A 19037-nucleotide genomic window follows, 5' to 3' on the forward strand; every position below is an offset into this window, starting at 1 on the left:
TCCAGGGTCCCATCCCTTCTCCAAGCCCAAACCCGAAACCCAAATCCTAGGTTCTCTCTCTCTCTCTCTCTCTCTCTTTCTTTCTTTCTCATTCAACTGAAGAAGTTCCCTTTCCTCTTTGAAACCTTCTTTCCCCAGGGAATTGCTTGTGTGACTGAGGGGCTGGTAATTCTCTTTGTTGATGATTTATATTTTGGCTGTGAAATGATTCCCCCCTCGCCGCCCTCGGTACTCTCCTTAGAGAAGATCCCTCCCTCCCCATGGGTTCACTCTCTGAGCTTGGATCTGGATGAAGAGCGCTGTGGGAGTCTTTGCCCTCTGCTCTATCTTCCTCTGGACCCTGAAGCTTAAGCATTATCCGCCTCTCTCTCTCTCTTTTTTAGAAATAGGAGGGAAAGGTAGAGTGGAAATTGATTTCTTGCAGAGACTGAGGTGCCGAATGATAGAGGGAATAAACATTTGCCCTGGATAAAAATGTTCCTGGTAAGTAATCTTATTTTCTGCGGCAGAAAAAGAAACACATTGCTTCTCACTGCCCCATCCCCCACTCCATTCATTTATTTGCTCTCTGTATGTAAATCACGAGCTGGGTCAGTAGAAATTTTCTTTTCCTCCTTCCTAGGAGAATAGCAGCATGGAAGGGTGAATTTGAACTAGGGGGCTTTTAAGAAGGCAATATGAAGGCTTTAAGGCTCTTCATTTCTTACATTCAAACCTACACACAGGTAAAGCTGATTCCTGTTTGCTTGCTTGCTTGCTAGAAGAGTATTTAAATACCTCCTTTATTTCTTACTGTTTTTTCTTTCTGAAAATAAAATAGTTTCGGGTAGTAACCCCATGCCCAAGGTTTTCATATTCCTTGGCTATGTTCTAAAATTCCATTCCAGAAATAAGAATGTGTATTAAGCTAAAGCTTAATAAGTAAGCTTTAATCTAAAAGCAAGTTAGTTAAAGCTATAGTATCCCTTACTAATGTGTACATCTTTGTTCCAATTCTTGTACCAGATACAAATTATTAGCATCTAAGATAACTATTTGCATGCTGTGATGATACCTATAAATTCAGAAAGCCCTCCGGTTTTCACGAGTCTATAGCACCCCCAGCCTGCATTTGCTTATTATGTGAAGAGCATAAAAGTGGGAGGAAGCCATACAGCCCTGAATTGTGCTTACATCATATGTCACTAAGTAGGCAGAATAATACATCTTACAAATTGTGTGAACTTGGTTTATCAAGTGTCAGCTGATCATTTTGGATGTGAAAAACTAAAGGAGACTTGCTCTAAGAGAAATTGTTGCAATTTTGAGTTACAGAATATATTTTACTGGTGTAATATCTGTATTATTTTTTTCCTCCATTGTTGGTATACCCTATACTATACACCTCTTATTCCCAAATTTTAATGATAAAGAATAAGCTAACTTGCACAGAATTTATTCCTGATATAAATAGGATGGCCTTAACTTCATCCAAAATATCTGATTTAAAATTCCATTGATAAGAATAGACTTCATTTCAGATCATCAATTTTCTAGAAATCTACTAGGAAATCCCAGAAGAGAGATAGTCAAGTGTCATATTTCAGTAGCAAAGCAAACTGTGCATGTGCTCAATCAAGTATCTATAGTCTTTATTACTATCAAAGTTGTCCAGGGAAAAAAAAAATTCATGTGTGTATAATGTTTTTTTCTTTCTCTCCTTAGGTTGTGTTCCAGCCCTAATAAGGACCTAGAGCAGAAGTTTTTCTTTAGTCATCTAATTTAACCCAAAAGATTACTTCTATGATATGTCTCTGTTTTACACAGGCTGACAAATGTTGGTAGGGGTATCTGAGGTCCACACAAGGAGGATGAATGTCCTGAATTTGAATTAAAATTCAACCTTAACAATTGTGGTATATAGAGAGCATACTTTCCATATATGATCTTCATATGCTGCCTAAACCTACTTACTTAATTGCTATTCAAAGAAATACGGTTATTTGTTGAGGACCCAACCTGACAACATTAAAATTTTTATTTTATATGTGAAATAAATGTAAGGTTGCTGTTCTTTTAAATATTTGGAGAATAAAAAGTACAGGATAAAAACATTAATTTTGTGACCCATGGTTCCTTAACTGTAACATATTTTATAGCATTTGAAGTTTATTATACTATCTAAATATTTGAGTATTATATTAAATCATATGACGAAGTTTGATGAACCTCAAAATAGAGCCATAGGCTTTTACATCTCTTAGCTAGCTCTCACCTGGTTTGTACTTAGACCTCTCTCAAAAGTTATACAATTTAATTTTATACTCAGCATGTCCTTTCCTGGATAATCTCAAGACATATCTACAGTTGGTATCTTAACACGTTTTATATTACTGGTATTGTTTTTGTTTGCTCTCCTGGCTTCTTCTTTTAAGTGCATAAGTACCACCTAATATATTTCTTACCTATTAATCCACTAAAATGTCTAATCTAAAAGCAATGTTCAAGGTATACTATATTAGAGAAATTGTGAACCAATTTGCTTGTGAATAAAAATGTTAATATGCTTTAGGTCATTTTAACCTTAAATCAAATTTATAACAAAAGTGTAATATAAGTAAACTCAGACTGTTTCTTGCATACAAAAGAGAGCCGGTCATACACACACATACATATATAATTTTCCTCATTAGAATATTTAAATTCATTCATTATATTCTCTGCTATATGTTTATTTTGGTTTTAGATCTTTCTCTTTGAAAGTGTCTGAAGTTTCTTAAATACCTTAATGTGAAAGCATTTTCATGTCTTTCTCCATAAGATCAATATGATGCTAATTAAACTGAGCCAATATATTTGAATCTCAAAATAATTACAATAGTCCCCTGCCTTATCCACAGAGGATACGTTCCAACACCTCCAGTAGACATCTGAAACCATGAATAGTACAGAACCCTAAATATACCGTGTTTTTTCCTACACATACATATCTATGATAAAGTTTAATTTATATATTAGGTACAGTAAGAGTTTTATTAATAAAATAGAACAATTATAAAAATATGCTGTAATAAAACTTATGTGAACATGTCTTTCTCAAAATACTTATTGTACCATACTCACCTTTGTTCTCCTTGTGATGATGTGAGATAATCAAATGCCTATGTGACGAGAGGAAGTGAGGGAAGGACGTAGGCATTGTGACATAGCGTTAGGCTACCACTGACCTTCGACTCCTTCTCAGAAGGGGATCCTCAGTTTACAGAAACTGAAGCTGTGGGTAGGGTAACTGAAACCTGGGAAAGTGAAACCAGAGATACAGGGCACTACTGCATGTTGGAAGTTGAAGGGACTTTAATGCCATTGAGTCTAACTCCTTGATTATGATGAAGAAATTGAGAACCGGAGAGGTTAAGTGATTAGTGTAATCATGTACTAACTGGTAATCCAAGGAACTTTAAATTTAGTCTTCCTAACTTCTTAGCCAGTATTCGTTGTAAATCAATTAAATTCTATCAATAGCTGCTAAAGCAGGTATTGTTTGAATTGGGATAAGGAATAGATGGAAGGGAAGGTAGTACAAAGATGAATAAATTGCATCCTTGCTGGAGTTGATTTTGCTGACAACTAATACTGTCCATCGTAGAACGTTTTCACTTCCATCATGTTTTATCCTCCCCAGCTCCCCGCTGTCCCTGCCCTCAATGATTGGGGAACATTTCTTAGTGTAATTTTACTTTCTCAGGAAAGATTCTCAGTGTTTTTGTACTTCACTGTGTCGTTCCCTAGACTATTACATGTCTCTCCCCCTTCCCCACCCATACAACCTTCAGTGTAGGTTCCAACACCTGCAGTGTCACTCTCCATCATGTTACCTGCAGTTCTAATTCTTTTTTTTTAAAGATTTTATTTATTTATTTGAAAGACAGAGTGAGAGAACACAAGACAGGGAAGGGTCAGAGGGAGAAGCAGACTCCCTGCTGAGCAGAGAGCCCAACGTGGGGCTCTATCTTGGAACTCTGGGATCGTGACCTGAGCCGAAGGCAGATGCGTAAGGGACTGAGCTACCCGGGTGCCCTGCAGTTCTACCTTTTAAATTCCCTACCAATATAAAAAACAGAACTGTATCAGGAGGAAAGCCATCTCAAAATAAGATGGTTAATTAGACTTGCATCTGAAACCACACACAGGATATGAAATAAATGCAGAGACTAAGACAATACATTGTGATGAAGACATTATTATGCAAAAAAAAAAAATCCATGTTCCATTAACAAAAGTCTTTCTTAATAGGAGAAAAGCTGTAAAACTTCAGTCTTTAGGAATGTTCACTTTTCTGGAGTGATTGAAGCCATTTTTCATTCTTTCATAGACATCAAATTTTGAGTATTACATGCAAGTTACCTTTATTGGAAATGACAAACCTAAAGGACAAATACAACATTAAAATCCATTGGCAGTTATTACTTCAAAGGGGTTATTATTCTTGGATTAAACAAGAATAGAAGCAAATCTGAACATATTTTTAAGTCTGTATAATATGCTTTTATAAAACTAAATTTTTACAGTAATCTGAAATATTGCAAAAGATGGAATACATATGAGAAAGAATTTATATTATTTTGTGTTTTAAGGATTGAAAACAAAATCCACACTTACTTAAAACCTACCTATTCTTGAATAAAACTTTCTAATTGCTAAAGGGAAAGATAAGTAGATTCATAGAATTTTTTTTTAAAGATTTATTTATTTATTTGAGAGGGAGGGAGAGAGCATGAGTGGAGGGAGGGGCAGAGGAAAAGAATCCCAAGCAGACTCCTCCCTGGACACAGAGTTTGACACTGAGCTCTGATGATCTCACAACCCTGAGATCATGACATGGGCCCCAAATCAAGAGTCGGTCACTTAACCAACTGAACTGACCACCCAGGTGCCCCCATTCATAGAATTTTTTGAAGAACCTAGTATAGGCCTGTCATTTTAAATAGATTATCTCCATATCAACTGTGCTATTTGGTTATAAAAATTTCATATATGAAGCAACAGTCTCAAAGGGCATTAATTTGGCCAAAGTCACAAACCAAGTAGAAGACTCAGAATTAGAAATCAGTGTTTATGACTTCAAAGTCTGGGTGGATTCCTACTGTACTTTTCTATTGCATATAAAATACTGGGATAATAAAATTGTTCTGGAAGCATTTGTTAAGTAGCATTTGTATTGCTGTAGGTGTTTTCGTGTGATTAATAATGTCTTCACAGGTGTAATAGAATTCAGAGCCTAATCTATTTCAAAGAACATGCTGCCTACTATCAGTGTTATGAAGGAGAAAACACGATTGTGCTTTTTCACATTTATTTTCAACTCCTTTACTTTGTACCTGCACCACTTAGTATAAGACCTTACATAAAGAAGGAGCTCAATAAGTATTTGTTTAATGGATGAAATTAGCACTTAACCAAGCCTTCCATCTTTAATATTCCTATAAGGGCTTATTGTATTTAATTTTTACCCAACATTTAGAAATATTATTACTAAGTGACAACATTTTTCAAAATATTTTCAGAATATTTTGCATATATTTGGCCTTAGTAAACAATGTTTAAAATAACAACCCTTTGCTATTGCACAGGATTTCATATTTTTTATAATACCTTATTATCCACCACACTAATTTAATCCTCTCACTATGTTGTAAGTTAAAGCATTTTGTTTATTTGAATATAAGGGAAATAAAGTATGAAGAAATTAGAGCACTGTTACTGATTACTAAAAGAAATAATTAAGCTGTTTTTACTCATTATATTGTAGTTCCTAACTTGTTGGCAGGAAGAAGTAGGATGGAAATACCAAATTATTTGTTAATTTTATTAACAAACTATGTGGATGTAAATTCTTCATCTGTCAACTTTTGCATGTAAAATATAGTCATAGAAGAGAGAAATGTTTCTAATTTTGTGAGCTAAATTATAAAACTATCAGTGTATATAACATTTTGCTAATCAGACCTCTCAGAATTGATTTTTTTAAATTAACAAAAATGATTATTTTCTAAATTATTTGTACTGTCAAAATCTATTCATGAGCGCAGTGACCAAAATATGTTCAATGGCATAGTGATTATATGGATTATTGCATTATCAGCTGACATGAATAAACTTGCACATTTTTTGAGGTAACCTAAAAATAACAATTTTGAAAACATTCAAGGAAATGATCAGATACAACTTCCTTACAATCCTCCCTTGTATCTGGATTTCAGTGATTATTCAGTGTGGTAGAAAGAATAAAATTTCCCAAAATATCCACATTCTAATCCCCAGGATGTGTGGCTAGGTTACTGTGTATAGCATAAGGGGTTTTATAAATTTCATAAAGTTGAGGACCTTGAGACACTGAGAGCAGCCTAGATTAGCTGTGTCTCCCTAATATAATTACAAGCATCCTTACAAGAGAAAGGCAAAAGGATGGAGTCAGAGAAAAAGATGTGATGACAGAAGCAGATGGAGTGATGAGGGAACTTTAGCCAAGGAATGCAGGTAGGACACCCTCTAGAAGCTGGAAAAGGGAAGGAAACAGATGGTTCCCTAGAGCTTTCAGAAGAAATTAAGCCCTGCGGATCAATTTTAGACTTCTGACCTACAGTACTGCTGACTTAATAATTTGTGTTTTCTTAAGTCACTATATATTTGTGATAACTTATAAAAGCAGAGATAGGAAACTAATAGAGCCAGTCATGCAAAGAGTTCAAAAATAAGTAGTATGTTCTTTCCTCTCTAGAAACTCTAAGATTTAACAGCAAATTCCTTCTTCATGGCCATTCCATTCCTCCAGATATTGAACAAACCATTGCCTTTCATCAGGCAGAAACTTGATTTCCTCAAGAATCAGACTGATTCATCCAACTTGGTTACATCACCAACCTGTGAATAGAAACCAGGGTGGGGACAACCAGACCAGAAATAAACTAACAATTTAAGATCTTATAATATTGCATGGCTTTATTCATTTGGTATATACTACTTAGCATAGAGTCTTACACATGTTAGCATCCAATTCATGCTGATTTGGTTGTAACAAATATTGATATAGGTGTAAGTAAGTAAATTATGATCATTACATTTGAAGATTGTATGAAAATGAGATGGTATGAAGAAAAGATACTAAGCACAATAACAGTAAGTGCAGAAGCCGGTGAAAATTAACAAAATGTTAAAAGAAATGTGAGATCAAAATGAGACCACAAGGGACTGACTGACAGGGAGTGGGAGGATTTTTATTTTCATGGAAAGATGGATATGAAGCAATGTGATCATTTTCTTCTTGTGTTCTGTACAGTCCTGCAATCAGGAAAAGAACCCAAACGTTTACTTAATTAGGATGCATCATTAATTTTAGTGTCTCATGAACTCCTAAGGCCTTTCTCCCCTTGTAGAAATAAAAGAAACTAAGCTACTTGAGTGCCAATTCTCTTGGTGTTTCTAAATCTCTGTAATGTGCATGCTTCCTATTCTGAAGAAATACATACCTTGTAGGAGGAAGAAAAACAATCTTTCACATTGATCATGGAGTTTTGCCTCTGAGGAGAAAATATGAATTTACAGACAAAAGCAATTTTAAAAGACTATATAAAATGAATTCATTTCATATTTATGGAAGAAGCCCAAGCCTAAAAGTCAATTCAACAAATATTTATTGAGCATTTATTCAACAATCATTTATTGATAGTATTATGTATAAGAAGTAAGGTTCTAAATGTTATAAGGACATAAAAATAAATAAGTTACAGTCTTTATGTCCTGGTAAGAGGATAAGGGGAGTATATGATAAATATAAAGGTACTTTTGACTCTATCCCACATTCTATTCACATAATCAATCATCTTTTTATTAGAAAGAAAAACGAATTTATTGTCATCCATGGGTCAAGCACTTCTTAGGTAATATACTGAATAAGATAACCAAAGTCATGGACATCAAGTATCTTACAAATATTGACACAATCTTAAAAACAACACAAAAGGAAATAATAAACCTAGATTTGAGTAATTGCTGGTATCTTTAACTAAGGCATAAGATCTCTTCAGCAATATGTATATCACGCTTCATTTATTGACATTGCATACTAGCTTCTGAAAGCATGTGTTTTTACCTATTGCCTGCACTTGTTGTCAAGAGGAGTTTGCTTGGAGTTTAAGAGGCAACAGTTTCAGCAGGGTGAATTTTTCTTTCAGTATAAGTTTTAAGTTAACAACTCCAATATCTTTAGTTCAACCACAATTTTAATTTTGTGCTAATGCACAGTTCAGTTTAGTCAGCAGGATGGTGTTGTGATCTGATACACAGCAATTCAAGGACCCAGACACCTTCCATCTCATGACCTGTTGTTCCACTAGGTCCTTAGATGTTGTCTACTCATTTGGGAAATGTGGGAAAGACAAAACGTGGAGGGAGGGTTACTTAGGAGATTTTATGGGCCAGATTTACGAGTGGCCCACATAATTTCCATTCATGTTCCATTGACCCCAACACATTCTTATGACCACATCTAACAGCAAAGGAAGCTGTAAAATGAAATCAAGTATTGTGCCTGGAAAGAAAAGAACATAGATAACAATCGGCTGCATTGATATTCTCAAACCAAAGCAGTCTTTGGTTGTACATTTAGTCCAGGACAGAGACCTTAACTTTGCTTATGGGAAGGAATTAGAGCAAAGAATTTGATGGGTGGTGTGTTGCTAGGTAATAGAAGAAATTCCAGTCCTTGCCAGCATCTAGAACGGGCTCTGCAAAGGTTGATACTTATAATATTTGTTAATGAATGAATATCTATTGCCTTGCGTGTTCCCATACAATATCCTTGCTCCTAAATTTGGCACTCAAATGTATATCCACAGACCTTACACTTTGTACAGAAATAAACTTGAAATAGATCTCAGACCTAAATGTGAAATGCAAAACATAAAGCTCCTAGAATATAACAAGTGGAAACCTGGTGACCTTGAGTTTGGAAATGACTTTTTAGTTGTAACATCAAAAGCACAATTCATGAAATTTAAAAAATTGATAAGTTGACTTTGCTATAATTAAAAACTTTTGCTCTACAAAAAACATTGTTAAGGGAGTGAAAAATAAGCCACAGACTTGGAGAAAATACTTGCAAAACATGTATCTGATAAAGGATTGGTATGCAAAACATACGAAGAACTCTTAAAACTTAACAATAAGGAAAAAAATTAAAAATGGGCATAAGATCTGAACAGAGACCTCACCAAAGAAGATATAAAGATGGCAAATAAGCATACAAAAAGATGCTTGACATCATGTGTTATTAAGGAAATGCAAATTACAACAAATACCTACTAGAAACAGTTAAGGTCCAAACAAAACAAAACAGACAATAGCAAATTGTCAGAGGATGTGGAGCAATAGTAGTTCTCATTCATTGCTGGTGGGAATGCAAAATGGTACAGCCATTTTGGAGGAAAGTTTGGCAGTTACTTACAAAGGTAAATGTAGTCTTATCATATGATTCATCAACCGCACTTCTTATTTACCAAAATGAGTTCAAAATTATGTCCACAGAAATACCTTCAGCTTTATTCTTAATTGTTCCAATTGGAAGCAACTGAATTATCCTTCAAAAGGTAAATGGATAAACAAACTGTTGCATCCATGCGATACGATATTATTCATTGATTTAAAAGGTGTACTATCTAAGCCACAAAAAAGACATGAATGAACCTGAAATGCATATTATTTAGGGAAAGAAGCCAATCTGAAAAGTCTACGCACTGTAGAATTTGAACTATATGACATTCTGGAAAACGTAAATCTATAGAGAGAATAAAAAGATGAGTGATTGATCAGTGGTTGTGTTTTGTTGGTGGGGGTGGCAGGGGAAAAAACAGGGTGAATAGGTGAAATACAGGGGATGTCTAACCTAAGTCAATGGTCAAACCTTGGTCTTCATTTTTGACCAATCAACAGCATTTTTCCAAATACTCCTCCTTGAAATAGTTTCTATACTTGCTTCCAGCATAAAACAGTAATTGATCTCCTTTCTACACCTCTGGGGGCTGCCTCTCAGTTACATTTTCTAGTTTATTCCCATCATCATGAACTTTTGAAGTTGATATTCACTAAAGTATTGTCTTTGAACTCCTTTATATCTATACTCAATCTCTTGAAGAACTCTTTCATTTCTATGGTATCCAATATCAACGGCCTACTGATTACTCCCAAATTCATATTATCAGGGTGATAATTCCTTGTACACTATCCAGCCTATAGAAATTACTATTTAGCAATTTCACTTGGAAGTGTAATAACCATTCTAATTTTAACATGTTCAAAATTCATCTGCTGTACCCCAATGTTTCTCAAACCTGTTCCACCTACATTCTTCCTCAACTCAATTAACAACACTCCATCCTTGAATATAGTCAGGAAATAAACTAAAAGAATCTTTAACTTTTCTCTTTTTCTCAGAGGTCATATACACATAATCAACAAATCATCTTGACCCTACCTTCAAAATACAACCAGCATCTGACTACACATCGCTTTTATGCTAACATTCCAAGCTAAGCCACCATAATCTCTAACCAGATTAACTGTAACAATATCTTCTTTATTCTGCTCGGACTTCCCATTACCTTTTTTTCCTGTCTTTAACACAGCAAATATTATAATCCTGTTAAAATAAAATTTCTCGGTGTGCCTGGGCGGCTCAGTCAGTTGGGGCATCTGACTCTTGGTTTCAGTTCAGGTCCAGTGTCAGGCTCCGTGCTCAGGGAAGAGTCTGCTTGAAATTCTCTCTCTGCACCCCCCTCCTGCTTGAGCTCTCTCTCTCTTAAATAAATAAATAAATTAATTAATTAATTAATAAAAATAAAAATTGAATCTCAAGTTGAGTCTGAATTGTGGGACCTAGGTCACCTGCCTGCACTGCACTACAAAGAGGAAGGGAAGTTTGAAGCTGAAATTTGCTATAGTTAAAAGGTGATGACTTTCATAATCTAGTAAGGGGAGAATAAGGCAAAATAATGACTATTGAAATTAAAATTTAATTGAGAAATTGTAAATTTCATATAGCATCATAGGATCTTATTGATTGATTAAAATCATCATGCAAATATATTTAAAAGAGGTTTGAAATGTAATCACATTCTCTTTCTCATGAAAATTGTATCTTTTCAGCAGCTCTCCTTTAATGCTCAAACCAAACATTCAGTTCAGAAAAATCCAAGAACATTGTCCAATCTATTTCTTTTTTTTCTTTCTTGAGTTTTTATTGGTTGTTTTGAGGATCAGTACAGACATTTCAATTTGTACACAATTCTTAACATACATACCAAAAATCTAAAAAAATTATGTAGTTGTGATTCTATTCTAAAAGTTATTCCAGTGACCTTCCAGCTTAAAATTTGGAGGCAAATTTTCCTCAACAGTATATCAAGTACCAAGATCTTGTAATGCTGATACACTGTTACATTGTTAAGTCCCATTAATTCACAATTTAATATCATATACACTACATGTTCAAATTCTCAATCTTGCACAGCACATTAACAGAGTTACTAGGAAAACTGGACTATCACCGCCAAGATGTTACAGAGTGCACAAGAATTCTGACTGGGAGAGCCAAGATTTAGGAGTGGTTTTCTTTAGGAAACAATTCTACCAAAACAACATGGGAATAGAAGGATTTTAAAATATCCAAGACATAGTAAATGCACGACCGACTCCAAATGGCCCTTTAGTATTCTTGGTATTATAGGATATTAAAACTACCCCATCTATGGAATGTTGAGCTGACACCCAAACAATCAAAGCGCCCACATTCAATATCCCACTATTTCCTGGTTGTACCAAAAACTAAACAACCAGCAAATGATTTCATCTCTTAAAAAAAAGCATTTACACTTAAAAAATGGGATGAGGTGGGATTCCCTCCTTCTTAAAAATGTTTCCAGAGCTACTAAAAAATTTACATTTACAAAATAGTTGATAAAAATATTCCTCCGGATTGTACAAGAAGGGCGACAGGGACCACTGATAAGACATGGTTTATGGTATTAATCAGGCTTGGCTTCTTTCTTTCCCACTTCATCGGAGGCTGGACCCTCCTCAATTTTAGTTTCTCCATTTTCTGCAGGTAAGTCTTCTTTCGTTTCTTGGTTAGCCACTTCAGCCTGTTTTCCCTTTGCTCCCCTTTTCCCCTTTCTTTGCACTTTTTTTGTCTGGAGATTTATCCTTTCCTGCCGCCGTTTTTGGTTTTGTTTCTACTTTTGCAGGAGCAGGGTTAGCTGACAACCTCTCCCACCTCCTCTTGGGCTCCTCCTTCGCCTCCCCCTCGGTGGAGATGACCTTCCTCGGGCACCGGGACGGCGGCCCGGGCACACCGAGAGCCTTCGCGAAGCTGGGCTGCCTGGCCTCTGCCGATCCTCCCGCCTCCCGAGCTGCTGCGACCCCCTATTTCTTTTTGATGAATTTTAATTGAGGTCTAGGAAGAATTGTAATTGAACTAATGTAGCAGTTTGTGCTTTTATACTATTGCCTAACACGTTAATACATATAATTAAACAATTGAGATTATTAATAATAAGAAAAAGTACTTTTAATCTAGATTGTAAAAGGAATTAATTATTGAAAATTATAAGGTAAGAGAATTAATTTCCCTAAATATTACAGATATGAATGTACATTAATAATATTGAAAGAACTATGTTTAAAATCATTTTGCACACATGTGCTAGAGACTCCTAATTTAATTTTCTGTCCTCTCCTGCATCAATTAATGATATTCCTCAGGGACAAGACAAAACATATTTTAAAGTAAATATTGTTTATAAGACAATACTAAAGGCCCTAAAGTTTTCTTAGTTAAATAAATAATATATACATTCAATTTCTTATAGATTTAATTATATTTTAACTCTATGACATGGAAGGAAAAGCAATATAATCAATTAAAAACTGAGGAATGATTAAGAATGAAAGTTACAAGTTTTGGGCACAGATAATATAAAATAACTTTATATTTCTGGTAAAAAATATATTTTAACACTTATTGCTAAATTCCTTTGATAAGGTCTTAATTGGCTTTGAAAATCCATAAAAATCCTCATTCGCTCCCAGAAAATAATGCAGTATTTGTTATTAAGCCTGAGTAATTAATAGTAGACTTTTTTTTTTAAGATTTTATTTATTTATTTGACAGAGAGAGACATAGCGAGAGCAGGAACACAAGCAGGGGGAGTGGGAGAAGGAGAAGCAGGCTTCCCGCTGAGCAAGGAGCCTGATGTGGTACTTGATCCCAGGACCCTGGAATCATGACCTGAACTGAAGGCAGACGCTTAACGACTGAGCCACCCAGGCGCCCGATAGTAGACTTTTTTAAGGCCAACATTTTCCTAACAAGTAAAAAAAATGTACAACTTTCCAAAGGGCTATCATATTTGCAAATAAATATACATGTAAGATGAAAGAATGTAAACTCTTGAGGCGCCTGGGTGGCCCAGTTGGTTAAGCAGGAGACTCTTGGTTTTGGTTCAGGTCGTGATCGCAGGGTCCTGATACTGAACCCCATGTCAGGCTCTGTGCTCAGCATGGAGTCAGCTTGTCTCTTTCCCTAGCCTTCTGCCCCACCCTCCACTCTCTTGTACTCGCTGTCTCTCTCAAATAAATAAATAAGTAAATAAATAAATAAATAAATAAATAAATAAATAAATAAATAAAATGTAAATTCAATATATGCATATTGCTGCATATCTCACACATGGATACTAGCAGGTTTTAATACATTTTGATGATTTCATTATTAACATATATTTACTCATTTATTATTTTATTTATTTATTTTTTTTAAGAGAGAGAGAGAGAGAAGAGGGCAGGGAGGGGCAGAGGGAGAGAGAGAATCTTAAGTTCCAGCACTGAGCCCAATGCAGGGCTCGATCTCACAACCCTGAGGCAAAATTAAGAGTCGGACGCTTAACCCACTGAGCCACCCAAGTGTCCCAACATACGTTTATATAAACTAGTTCTTAGTAAATATTCTCATTAATAAATTCTGTCTAATATATAAAGAGTTGGTTTATTTATAATGTATATAATTTATTGTTGCATTAGAATTCAGAAAAATTTATTTATTTATATCTAAGTAAAATGACTTGTTTAATGCAATCATTTTTATTCTATGCATTCACACAAAAGTCTTCAAATATACCATGATATTGTAGTATTGGTAGCTCTCCATCCTTCAGAGTTGGAATATGCCAGTCTTACCATCTATCTTTTCCCAAAACTACAGGGAGTACTAAATCAGTAAAAGGCCAATAGCGTTTTAGTCTTCTCAGGCTCCTTAAAAAAAATACCATAGACTGGGATGCTTAAACAACTGAAATTTGTTTTTCACGGTTCTGGAAGCTGAGAAGTCCAAGTTCAAGGTATCACCATGTTTAATTTCTCCAGAGAGCTCTCTTCCTGCCTTCTCACTGCGTTCTCACACTGTGAAGAGAAAGCTTTGGTTTCTTCCTCTTTTGGTAAGGGCACCCAAGGCACCACCCTTATGGCCTCATTAACCGAAACTACTTTCTTAAAGGCCCTATGTCCAGTGCAGTTACTTGGAGGTGAGGGGTTGTTAGGGCTCCAATATCTGAATTTGGCGGGACCCAATTTGGTCCATGGCAGATAGACTGTGCTCCCCCCAAAAATGATAATTTACCTCAGTACTAATTCACCTTTAAAGTCAGAGAGAGTCTTTATCTTTAACCATAAGTCTAAACCAGCAATAATTCACCCCTTTCTCCCTGCCTTATTAGAAGTGATAATGCTCAGATGCAGAGTATCATTTAAAAGAGAGGTCTTGTGAGATTTACCTCTTGTTATGTATAATTCTTTACTATACTCCAGCATGAAAGCAACCTCAAAAGGGTAAACTCGGGATATTAAGTCAATGGAACAAACACACAAGGATGTATCGAGATAAAAATTAAGGAAAGTAACAATGAAACCTTTCCGAGACATTTTCGGCCATATAGGAATAAATACATAGCTGAACTTCTAAATGGAAGTATTTTCCTTTTCTCAACTATATTGTCTCCTTAAGAGATTTCATGAAATCTATTACATAGTATAATGCATGGACTGGACTGTCCATTTGTCATAATATTGCTTGCTCATTGTCTGAAAGCCATTCCTATGAGTGAAGAATTCTCCACTGAATGAGACCAGGTGGGACACAGAGAGGCTTACAAAGATGCACTTTTCCATCACAAGCATATGTTCTGGGTTGGATAATCAGGGGCACATGCCTAGCAATTTAAATCTCCTATTAGGAGGACAAATCATCACACCAGTAAAAGGGTGATTTTCATGTTAGCAGTAGGCACAACAGCAGCAAGATCCAATACCCTGTGGCACAAAGGGGTAGGAGGTGTAGGAGATGAGGGGACATCAATGTCGGCACCAGATGGACTTGGTGGTATGATTTTTTCTTGGATCTGGCTACCTTGCATTCTTTGCTCTTGATTGCTTTCTGAGCCCAGATTTTGTGACCATATTAGAAAACGCTTGAGCTAATAAAAATCTTTCCAATAAACACACACTTCTGCTTAAATGATCCACTGTTGTTTCTGTTTTATGGGAAACCTATCTGCAATTAAATGGAACATGTATGCTACCATTCCAGACTTCTCTGCCGGGCTTCTGATTGATGTGTACAACCGATCATAAAATATCTCCTATTAGAAGAATGTCCCAAAGCACTCCAAATCAATAAACTCAAAGCTGAACTCACCATCTTTTTCCTCAAACCCTACTCTTTCTCCACTAGTCCCAATCTCAGTGAATGGTTCCACCATCCAATCAACTGTGTAAGTCATTCTTTTCAAGATTTTATTTATTTATTTGACAGAGAGATAGAGAGCACAAGTAGGCAGAGAGGCAGCAGAGGGAGAAGGAGAAGCAGGCTTCCCGCTGAGCAGGGATCCCGATGCGGAACTGGATCCCAGGACCTTGGGATCATGACCTGAGCCAAAAGCAGCCACTTAACCGACAGAGCCACCCAGGCGCCCCGTGTAAGTCATTCCTGAATTGCTTTCTTACACGTCCTCCATTTTCAATCATCAACAAGTACATGCAACACAGTAAATAACTTTATTCCGATCAATTTTCTTTGACTGTACCACCATAACCTTTGCCCAAGATATCATTATTTCTCATTTGGACTACTGAAAGCACCTCCTAACTGGATCCACTCTGAATTCTCTACAATGTAGAGATATTTTTTCAAAGCTCATATAACTGTATCATTCCCCCAGTTATGATTCTTTGCCCTTAAAAATGGTCTTAAGATCAATTAACAATTCCCCAGTTTGGTTTATAAACCACACGACCTGGCCCCAACCAAATTCTCCAACTGCAGGTTGTACAAAACTTTTTTACCCTCTTTGATCAAAACACTACTTTATTTCATTCTCTTCTATCTATCATGCTCCCACTTGCTTATGTCCTTTACACTTGCTGTTTGCCTACCTGCAGTAAGATTCCTTTTCATCTATTCTTGCTCGTTTTCTACTCAATTGTCATATCACAAATTAGGTGCTATTCTCTGGTGGGCCTTTGACAACTTTGACTAAGCAAAATCCCTACTATAGGCCTAACACTGGTAGCTATGTAGTTATGTTGCAGATAGCAATCACTAATTATTGTGTAAGAAAATAAATTAGGTTTTCAACTCCGTGTAAACCTGTAACTGAGTTAGCTTCCTTTAGATGATGGTATTCTAATAGTAGACCAGTGTACCCACGGTAAAGCATATCATCAAATAATCTTGTCAGCTTTTTTCCTTATTCTTTTATGAAAAGAGTTGGGTATGAAATAAGAATTAAAAGGCCTTGCCAATATCTATAAATATTGAGAAGAAAAGGAATAGCAAGATGCAAAATAATATGGCTGTTTTGGTAATTCTAAGTGACCAAAGTAACCTAAAACAAAACAAAGACAGCAACAAAAAACTCCTGTTTTTCTCATAGAACATAACACAGTTTATTCTTAAACTTGACTGTGGAGCCAGTTGTACTACTAACAAGAGCAAATGGTCAAGTGCACAAACGCCAGGAGTGTTGGAAGTATGATCGTTGGGAAATTCACAGAGATAGGGGTGGTAGCAGGTATATGGGTCCCCATCACCCCAGCACATACCCAGAAGTCTAGCAGGGCATGATGTCACACTCCAGGAAAGGGATGCGGATCCTTAGGCCACGTGCTCTTAAGCTGCATGAATGATAAAATACCACCCTCATAGTGGGATCAGCATCAAGATTAAATAACAATGCAGTGGGGCAGAATCTTGGCTCCAGGCCTATCTTGCCCATCCAGTATGTGTGGATGGAAAAGCACAAGCCTTTCATTGGCAGGATCAGAGGTCCAGGCCCAAGTCTTGGTCTAGACCAGAAGTGATTGCCTAACCGCTAGCCTGTGACAGCTTTCTATGGTGTTCTGCTTGAGCCAGCTTCTTTTCTGGTAGGTCAGCTTCTAGGAGATCAGTTTTGGTCAAGTAAACATTAACCTCTCACTGAACTAATTAAAATGATGAAGTTTGAAGTAATTCTAATTACCGTAGTAATCCTTAAGTATTTTCAATATTTTTTGTAATGTTAATGGACCTGATGTAGCAATATTTTCACTCAAGCTCCTTATATTTCCCTCTCCATCATCCTCATAGTTTCCTGTATTTCCTTTCCTGTTAATATATATCCTTGTTTAAAAGATCTGGGGTAGAATACTGTTGAAATTCCTCACCAATCTGTTTTTCAAAGGGAATTTTCCCTTATTTGTTTTCTTTACAATCAGGCATTTTGAATATATAAATTATGTGTCTTCACATCTGCCCTGGGGACGTGAAGATTGTGTTACCATTTGTCTAAAGAAATATGCAGATTCCCCCCCTGGACTACAGGTTTTTGAAAATATATAATGCCGTAAACTTTTAAAAGCAAATTCATACTCTAGTTATAGATATTTACCTATCATATATATTTTTTCAATAATATATTATTTACTTTTTTCTCCCAAGTATTATGAAATACTTAAAGGCATAAATCTCAACTTTTTGGTGCATAACACTACATTCCCATTAAATTGCAAGTGGAAAATACCATAAAAATGTAAAATTCTCAATTGTACATGATCAAATTTGGAAGTAATCTTAATTAAAGATTTCTGTCATGGTTTTGAATTTTGACTTCAAATTTTCAATTACTATTATTACTATTAAAATTTTTATTAGAAGCTAGCTGTCATTTTAAACTGTGAAGGAAGCAAAATTAAAATCATTTTTCATACAGATTCTGAGTGAATCATCTTTTTTTAAAAAGATTTTAAGTGATAAAATATGAAAATGTCAGATCCTTCTGATATTTATCAAAATCATTTAATGATCAAGAATAATATAATTCATAATAGAAAATGGAAAGCTGAAAATGTTATATAAACTGCAAATTATTTTTATGTATATTTATAAATACATGTATATTTATAGATAACATTTGTATATGATCATACGTAACTATATAAAACACAATATTATGCATAATGTTTATATCAAATTAAAAATTACCTTTTAGAACTATGTAAAATTAACAACACGCTTCATGATAGGTTGAGCGATATGCCAATATATAAAAACAAAAGAGACCATATGTGCGATGATTAAAATCTGAATAAACATTGTCTTGATAATTTTTGATTAAATATTAAAAATGAATACAGACAATTTTCAAGTAAAAATATTATCCATTTATTAATTTTTATGGATATCAAGATTTCTGCATGTAAAATGTATATTGCTTTATCTTCTCAAATATCTTCGTGTGATTGATGCTGACATTTTGGATAAGTTTTAATGAAAAAAATTGAATTTCAGAAGTACAGTTGTAAGGCATATAGTCAAAATCTGCAGAGATAATTTGTGATACAATTTATAGAAGAGTGATAAAAATGCCTGGAATTTTGTGTGTTTCATTATTAACCTTGATAAATCATGAGCTCCAGAA

The 19037-nt window shown here is 35.2% G+C and overlaps 1 pseudogene; it reads right to left on the reverse strand.

The window, feature by feature from the left end:
* Positions 1–12056: 12056 nt before the first annotated feature.
* LOC114210434 (non-histone chromosomal protein HMG-14 pseudogene) lies at positions 12057–15497 on the reverse strand (annotated as a pseudogene).
* Positions 15498–19037: the final 3540 nt, after the last annotated feature.

The sequence above is a fragment of the Eumetopias jubatus genome, unplaced genomic scaffold, assembly GCF_037043125.1.
Source record: "Eumetopias jubatus isolate StellerSeaLion01/CBP00866 unplaced genomic scaffold, mEumJub1_p1.0 scaffold_12, whole genome shotgun sequence".
NCBI classification, from domain to species: domain Eukaryota; kingdom Metazoa; phylum Chordata; class Mammalia; order Carnivora; family Otariidae; genus Eumetopias; species Eumetopias jubatus.